Source organism: Quercus robur, chromosome 1, assembly GCF_932294415.1.
Source record: "Quercus robur chromosome 1, dhQueRobu3.1, whole genome shotgun sequence".
In the NCBI taxonomy this organism is placed as follows: domain Eukaryota; kingdom Viridiplantae; phylum Streptophyta; class Magnoliopsida; order Fagales; family Fagaceae; genus Quercus; species Quercus robur.
The window spans coordinates 42,822,706-42,830,758 of record NC_065534.1 but is presented as its reverse complement, the minus strand read 5'-3'; the positions used below and the strand labels follow the sequence as shown (position 1 = coordinate 42,830,758).

Sequence of the window (8,053 nt, the reverse complement as noted above, 5' to 3'; positions counted from 1 at the left end):
AATATTGACATATGTTCCTAACATGTGAAACACATATGTCCTAACATTGTATAACATGGCTCTAGCCATCTCCTGAATGACTTTGTTCTTTCTTTCTACTACACCATTTTGCTATGGAGTAATAAGAGCAGAGAATTCTTGAGATATACCAGATCTAGCGTAGAAGGATTCCTGTATGAGTTCTTGAATTCTTTACCATGATCACTGTGAATTCGATCAATCTTCATATTCTTCTTATTCTGCAGTCTTGTACACAAAGCTTCAAATGCTCAGGAGCATTCGACTTGGATCTTAGAAGAATGACCTAAGTGTACCTGGTGAAATCATCTACTACAACCATGATGCATCTCTTTCTTCCAAGAGATTCGGTTCTAGATGGACCCATGAGATCCAAATGTAGTAGCTTTAAAGGTCTAGATGTCTGAGTGCCTGGATGTTTTGCTTTTGTTTGTTTCCCAAGCTGACATGGTCCACACACAACATTGCTAACCCTGCTGAGCTTTGCTATTCCTAACACTGATTCATGCTTAGATACAATTGATAGATGTTTGTAGCTAGCACGTCTCATCCTTTGGTGCCATAAGTTTTCATTTGGAAAACGAATACAATTGCACACAATATTAGCATCAGGTACCAATTCTTAGTAGTTATCTAGAGTGCGGACTCTGCTTATGAGTTTCTTTACAGACATTCAAAATGAGACATTTTCTTTTTGAGAATAGCACCATGAAGTCTTGATCACATATCTGACTTATGCTCAACAAGTTCACTCTCAGACCTTCTACATACAACATGTTTGTAATATTTGACAATCCAAGTAGAGAGATGGTTCCTTTCCCTTTTATTTGTGATTTGCTCCCATCACCGAAGGTGGCATTTCCACTTTTCTTAGACTCAAAAACCTTAAAGAGAGAACGATTTCCAGTCATGTGTCTTGAGCATCTATTGTCAAGGTACCATAAACATGTGTCCATTACTTTAAATGCAAACTTCATCATAAAACACACTTCATGCTTGCTTGACAAATCAGTAGGAATGGTTTTCTCTCTCATCTGCCATTTATGTACAACACCTTTAATTTTTACTCTTCTTAGATGAACTCCTTTGCACATTTTCATTTTGAGACAGTCTAATTTCTTCCTTATCACATTAAGACCTTTTTCAACAATCTTTAAGATAGCTTTCAAATAACTTTTAGACTTACATTTTCTGAAACACTCAATCAAATAGAGATTAGAAAAGCAAGATGTATTTGAAATAAAAGATCTTTTCATGCCGCTTGTAGCCAAGACAACAGGGGTCAATGGATCACACAACAAATATTAAACCTAATCAGAGTGTGCCCGCTTTGATACCACTTGATAGGCTAACAATGTATTGACCCCCTTTTGGCAAATTAATTAATTAATTACCTAAGTGAATTAATTAAGTCAATTTAACATGCAATAGCTTGGTAGCACAAACAAATCACCAACTAAGTTAAATGTAGTAGAAAATAAATTTGACACGGGTGATTTATTTACGAATATGGAAAACCATCGAGGCAAAACTGCACGGGGTGAATTTAAGGTCACTACTCCCGAGAATCCACTATTATCAAAACAAGCGGTTACAAGTAAAAGAAATCCTAGTACCTAATACCAACCTATAGTTGAACCCTTACCCCAATACCTAATTGGACTTGTATTGTAGCGGCAATCTCTCCTTTCAATGCACGGTTCCTAGTACATGACTAACCAATGATACATGGATCCCAGTACGTGATTAACACACCAACTTGAGGAAGATGTTGGCTACAAAGTTCTTCAATTCATCCAACAATGAAGATCAGGAAGCTCTTTGGTTACAAAACCCTTGGTACAAAGACACAGTAGTTTCTACAAAGAATATGATGAACTAGGGCAAGAATGTCTCCAGTCACAATATGCATTGTAACAACAATTGCAACAACCTTTGCATCACTTTGCATCATATGTGACGACTCTTAAAATAATCCTTATATATGTCTAGGGTTGTGAGAAAAGAAACTCTACACAAATACTCATGGATATGCGTGAAATCAGATCTAGAAATTCTAATTTCGTAATTCTCGACAGATTCAGCTTCTGTTGAGCTACAACATCAAACCTCGATAGAAAGGATTCTATCGAGACATCTATCAATCTTTAATAAACAGCACTTCTTCACTTGTTTCTTGGTCAAACTTGCATGGCTTCAATACTAAACTTGAACACTTGTTTCTTGAAGTACTAAACCCATACTAGATCTACCCAATTACAAGTAAAATGCGTTATGTCAAAGGATTAGCCAATTTACATAACATATGTCTCTAACAATTCCCGCATATGTCCTAACAGAAAGTAGAAAGAAGGTTCCAAACCTTCACTGTGGAGTGTGCTCAAAGGAGTGAGAATCAATTTCCTAATGCACTAGCCACCTTGGGATCCCAAGTCCCCTTCGAGAAAGAAAGCACACTAATAAGGGTCAGCAAGTAGCAGAGTTCCATTATGGAAACTCTCAAGAAGATGTTTCCAAAGGAACCAGATGGAGAAGATTGGAAGAACTTGATAAAGGAGAAGGTAGAGAAGTTAGAATGTGGAGGAAGTGTCCAGGATCTATAGGATTATACTCTGATAGATAAGGAACTATACAGAAGCCTGCCCAGAGGAATCCTATCAAGATGTGTTAGTGAGAAGGAGGGAAAGCAGACTTATGGAATCATAGAAAAGGTCAGCCTACACCGGAGAATTCAGCTCATGGGATACTATTGCCCTAACATGAACAAGGATGTTGTTGTAGTATAAAAGAAGTGTGAAAATTATCCACTTTCAATGGACAAAGAGGAAAGTTATGCAATGTTTGTTGTAGAGGATTGGAGGACTGCATTCATTAAGTACTTGGCCCAAGGAACCCTACTAGCTGAAAGGAAGTTGGCCTATCAATTAAGGAAATTAGCCTTGAGATATTTCTTGTAGAATGGGATCCTGTTTAAAAGAGGATATAGTGGGGATCCTCTAAGGTGCTTAGGGCCAAGGGAGTCTAGAGGTGCAGTAAAGGAAGTCCATTTGGGTGAATATGGAAGTCACCTAGGGAAAAGAAGGCTCCATAAGCAACTGTTAGCACTAGGATACTATTGGCCTACAATGAAAAAGGATTTCGAGGAGCTGGTCAAGACCTACCATGAATGTCAAGTACTAGGAAATTCCATACACACTCATTCGAATGTGTTACAGGATATGACTACTCCATTGTCGTTCCATACTTGGGGGCTAGATCTTATAGGACCTATTAATCCCCTTTCCAATGGCCATGTATGGATTCTGGTAGCTACTGAACACTTCACAAAATGGGTGGAAGCCATTCCTTTGAAGAAACCCACTGGGCAACAGTCTCCAATTTCATCCGTGAGCACATTATAAACTGGTTTGGGATCCCCAAGAGGTTGATCAGTGACAATGGGAGATTCCATACACACTCATTTGAATGTGTTACAAGATATGACTACTCCATGACCCTTCTATACTTGGGGGCTAGATCTTATAGGACCTATCAACCCCCTTTCTAATGGCCAAATATGGATTCTGGCAATTACTAAACACTTCACAAAATGGGTGGAAGCCATTCCTTTGAAGAAAGTCACTAGGGCAACAGTCTCCAATTTCATCCGTGAGCACATTATCACCTGATTTAGGATCCCCAGGAATTTGATCAGTGACAATGGGACCCCATTTGTAAACAAGGATATGAGGAGTCTGCTGGAGAAGTATTGCATTAAGCACAGGAGATCTACTCCATGCTGCCCTTAAAGGAACGGCCAGACTAAGGCAACCAACAGAGTTATATTGAAAATCCTGAAGAAGATGAAGCATGACTACGAGGGAAAGTAGAGCTCCCACGTGACAGATGTGCTCTAGGTATGCAGGAGCTCCCTGAAAAACAACTACAGGATTTTCACCATTCTCTCTTGTCTATGAGATAGAATCTATTACTCTAGTAGTGTTAGCTATCCCGACACCTAGAGTAATGATGGAGGAGATCCTAGGAGATTCAGATAACATGCATGCCGAGGGAAGGGTAGTCGATCTAGAAAGCTTAGAGGAGAGAAAGGAGTTGGCAAGAAGGCAAAGCCAAAGGTATCAGCAGAAGATGGCTAAGGCATACGAGCAGGTCATTCATTTGAGGATCTTTACACAAGGGCAATTGGTGTTAAGGGCTGCGGAACATGTAAGAAGAAACATCCCAGGACCCTTGAAGTTTACCCCAAAGTGGGAACGTCTTTATGTTGTCAAGGAAGCCCATGACAGTGGATACTACTATTTGGCAAAGATGGATGGGACCCCTCTAACAAATCCTATAAATGGAAAATGGCTTAAGCAATACTACACTTGAAGTTCCAGGTACCCTTCCACCTCTTTTGTCATCCTTTTATTTTGAGTACTTTTATTCAATACCCCTTGTCATCCCTTACATTTTTCAATATCCCATGTCGTCTTTTATTTTATTAAGTACTTTAGTTAGTACCTCTTTTTGTTTGATGACATGTAAGGGCCACTCTATGTTTAAAGTGGGTTCACCCCTAGTAAGCAAGTCTTTAAGTTATTTTGGCCATTATGATGAATTATAATGAAACTTTCTCTTTTGAAAAATGAAGTTGAGCAAACTATGATTTTTTTTTTTTTTTTTTTTTTTTTGTAAAAAAATTTACTATTTAAGAAACACATGCATTGCATAAACACACACTATTTTGCAAGGCCTAGAATTTGGCCAAGAGTTCATTCTAGTACCTAGCTCAGCACTTGGTTCCTCCAAGTACATGACCCAAGACTTGCTTACCAAGTGCATGGCCCAGGACTTAGGTCAAGAATAAATTTCCTAAGTATCTGGACCAGGACTTGCTCTAGAATAAGCCCTCTAAGTACATGGCCTAGGACTTAGACTAAGAATGAATTTCCTAAGTACCTGGCCTAGGACTTGTGTAGGAGCAAACTTCCCAAGTACCTAGCCCATGATCTCCTCCAAAGTGTATTTTCCTAGATCCATGGTCCAGGACTTGCCCCAATAGTCACATAAAAGAGAGAAGAAAAAAAAGTACATAGCCCGGGATTTGGACCAAGGCAGGAATGCTAAATACATACTCCAAAAAAAAAAAAAAAAAATAGAAGAAGAAGAAGAAGAAGTAAGGAATACCAAGCATAATTAAAAGGTTAAGTCAATACAAGGTCAGAAGTTCATGTAAACCACAAAAAAAAAAAAAAAAAAAAAAAAAAAAAAAAAAAATTATAAGAAGTGTTCAATTACAAGGCCAAATTGGCCTAAAATGGCTAAAGCAGGAGGCCAACGAACAAGGAACCTTCTGGAGGAACCAGAGGAGAAGATAAGGTGGTTATGGCTAAGAAAGCTTGCTTCCTCCAAGCTTCCAAACAAGCCAAGGCTTCCCTGGCAACACCAATATCAGCATCAAGATCCTTAGTGGCCCTCCTCTGGAAGAACGCCTGTGCCACTGATTGAAGATATCCCAACAAGAAAGACAAATTGAAATTTGCTTCCACAAGATCCTACACTATCCCTCTCCATTCCAGAAGCTTTTCCTCAAACAAAGAATCAAGCGAAGTGCTCTTTAGGGAAATCAGTACAGCACAAAGGAGCTCCAGCAAGATATTCCCCAAGAGTACACCTCCTCTAAACCTGGCAGTGAAGTCCCCATGAACCTTAACTAATTCCTCCAAGAGTGGGAGACCTTCAGTAGGCATAGAAAAGTGAAGAAAACTAGAATAAAATGCTCCAAAGCGACGAAAATGGACCACAGGAAGGCTGTTAAACTCCAACAAATCAAAGCAGGATAAGAAGGTAGGAAGCCAGCACTAGGATCCACAATGGCAGCATATAAAGGATCTCTCATTACTATATCTCTCTCCTCAGGAAGTGAAAGGCTTGCAGCTCTAGGAATACTTGAAGGATCTCGGCCTAGACCTCAGCAACTTGTACAAATGATGGAGACCCCCAATTTCTTCAACAGTCATAGACTCAGGCTCCTTAGTTCCCATCTCAGTATCTGAAAAAAAAATAATAATGATGAACCATCAGTAGAAGGAAGTATATGAAGCAAGGAGAAGAGGGAGAAAGAGAAAAGTCAAGTACTTGCTTCATTTGGTGCATTCAAAGAAGCCTCCTCTTGAATTGAAGGGTTGCCCCTATCACCTCAGGAAGTCCACTTGCTTGTTCCCTTGACTCCTTAGCAGGATCTGTAGGAGAGCATTCAATGTAAAAAAATGGGGAGGGAGGGGGGGAGGGATCCTAGTAAAATGACTAAAAGCAGAAAAGGACAAGAGTATTTTTCTATATTAGAATCAAGAGGAGGAAGAAAAGAAGAAGGATCACGAGAGGCAAGCATACCTTGTTGGATTTCTACTTCTAAAGTTAGGTCAATAATCTCGCTCTCAGGAATGACTTGGGGCCTGACTTGGCCTATAAAACAAGGGAGAGAAAGGATCTCAAGAAAAATAACAAATACAATTTACGTCAACCAAGGAAAAATGAAAAGGTGAGGCAGGGCATACTAGTTATCACGGGAGGAGTTGTAGCTTCAGCAGACTCCTTGGTCACCATAGGGTCAAAAACTTGTTCAGGCTCAGGAACCGTGGGGGTCTACTCAGGCTCCGAATCCTTTGCTATTGTGAGATTAGAAACTTGTGCACCTTCAGGATCTAGGGATGTTGAAGGATCAAGGACCTATACACCTTCAGGATCCCGAGTTGTTGAAAGATCAGGAACCTGCTCAGACTTAAGATCCTTGGCCGCATTGGGATCAGGAATTTCCCTAGGTTCCTCAACTACCTCTTCACCTGCAACTTGCCAACTCATGTTAGGATCAATTGGGTGTTGGTCCATTGCTGCCTCCCCTGGCATTGTATCACCCATAAGAGGAGGAGAAACCTCTACCTGGGAAAAAAAAGGGGGGGGCGGGAGGGAAAAGCAGGAGAAATGAAGCAACTTAATAGGAAGAATTAAGATAGACGAAAAAGGAGATAAAGGAAGATCATACAACTTCATCACCCGAGGAAGGACTCTTCACCCTTTTAGGATCAACTTTACGTTTAGACTGCAAAAAGAATATACATTTGTGAGTAAAAGAAAAGAAGAACATTGACAAATAGCAAAAATGGGAAAGGAAGAAAACAAATGGCTAAGGGAAAGCAAGAGATCTCCCCCTAGTAGCAACAGAAGCCACCTCTTCAAACTCCTTAAGGGTAGGAAGCCGCTTGGAAGCTGTAGAAGTCTTCCTTTTCTTGGTGTCTTGGCCAACCTCAAGATCCTCAGTGCCTTTTTCAGTCTCTGGTTTCCCCTTGGCACCCTTCTTGCCTTTCTTTTCTTTCCCCTTGCCAAGAGGAGTTGCAGATCAAATCTCCTCAACTACTCATTTTCTAGGGGGGACACCTAAGGAGGAACCAATAACTAACTCGCTGCCAGGCCAAGAAGATAGGAAATCATTGGCATAGGACATCCAACCATCCTTGGACTGATTCCATTTCATAAAACCAACACTACTACTTATAGCAGTAGACACAGTGCTAGGAGTAGGGAGGGCAAGGCATTTGTTGAGTGAAGGAATGGAGGAAATACTAGGATCAGGGACCTCCCTCACTTTTCGAGAACCAACATAATTGAGGAATGACTTTTGGATCCTCCTCCAATAACTATGGAAGCCACTAGATCTGAAGGCTCCCCTATGAGAATTTGGTACAATGACTTGGGGGCTCCTACGAGACTAGTAGGAATAAGCCCGAAGCCTCAAGAAGGGATCCAAGGAGGGAAGGGAGGGAACGACCTCCTTAAAAACTGGAGGGACATCCAGATCAAAGCCGAATTGCCTAAGTACCCAGTGTGAAGGATAGTGGGTGTATTGAGGACCCCCAGAAAAAGGAACTGGGATCCACAAGGGATTGATGCAGGCAAGGTATACCATGCTATTCTCATCCCCTCGACGAAAGTCAAAGGTGTGGCCAGCAGAGTTCAAAAGAGATGATAGAGCGAAGTCACAAGTAAACTCAAGTGG

At 40.6% G+C, this 8,053-nt stretch overlaps 1 long non-coding RNA gene across 3 annotated transcripts; it reads right to left on the bottom strand.

Moving 5' to 3' along the window:
* Nucleotides 1-5,177: 5,177 nt before the first annotated feature.
* Nucleotides 5,178-7,828, bottom strand: LOC126690219 (uncharacterized). 3 transcript variants are annotated; one of them, XR_007644619.1, is made up of 6 exons: nt 7,229-7,825; nt 7,043-7,099; nt 6,558-6,939; nt 6,394-6,465; nt 6,139-6,242; nt 5,178-6,044 (listed from the first exon to the last, which is right to left on the bottom strand). It is a non-coding gene; the product is annotated as an uncharacterized LOC126690219 (long non-coding RNA). The 3 variants fall into 3 exon arrangements; XR_007644620.1 differs by having other exon boundaries at nt 5,178-6,242; nt 6,558-6,935; nt 7,229-7,828; XR_007644618.1 differs by having other exon boundaries at nt 5,178-6,242.
* Nucleotides 7,829-8,053: the final 225 nt, after the last annotated feature.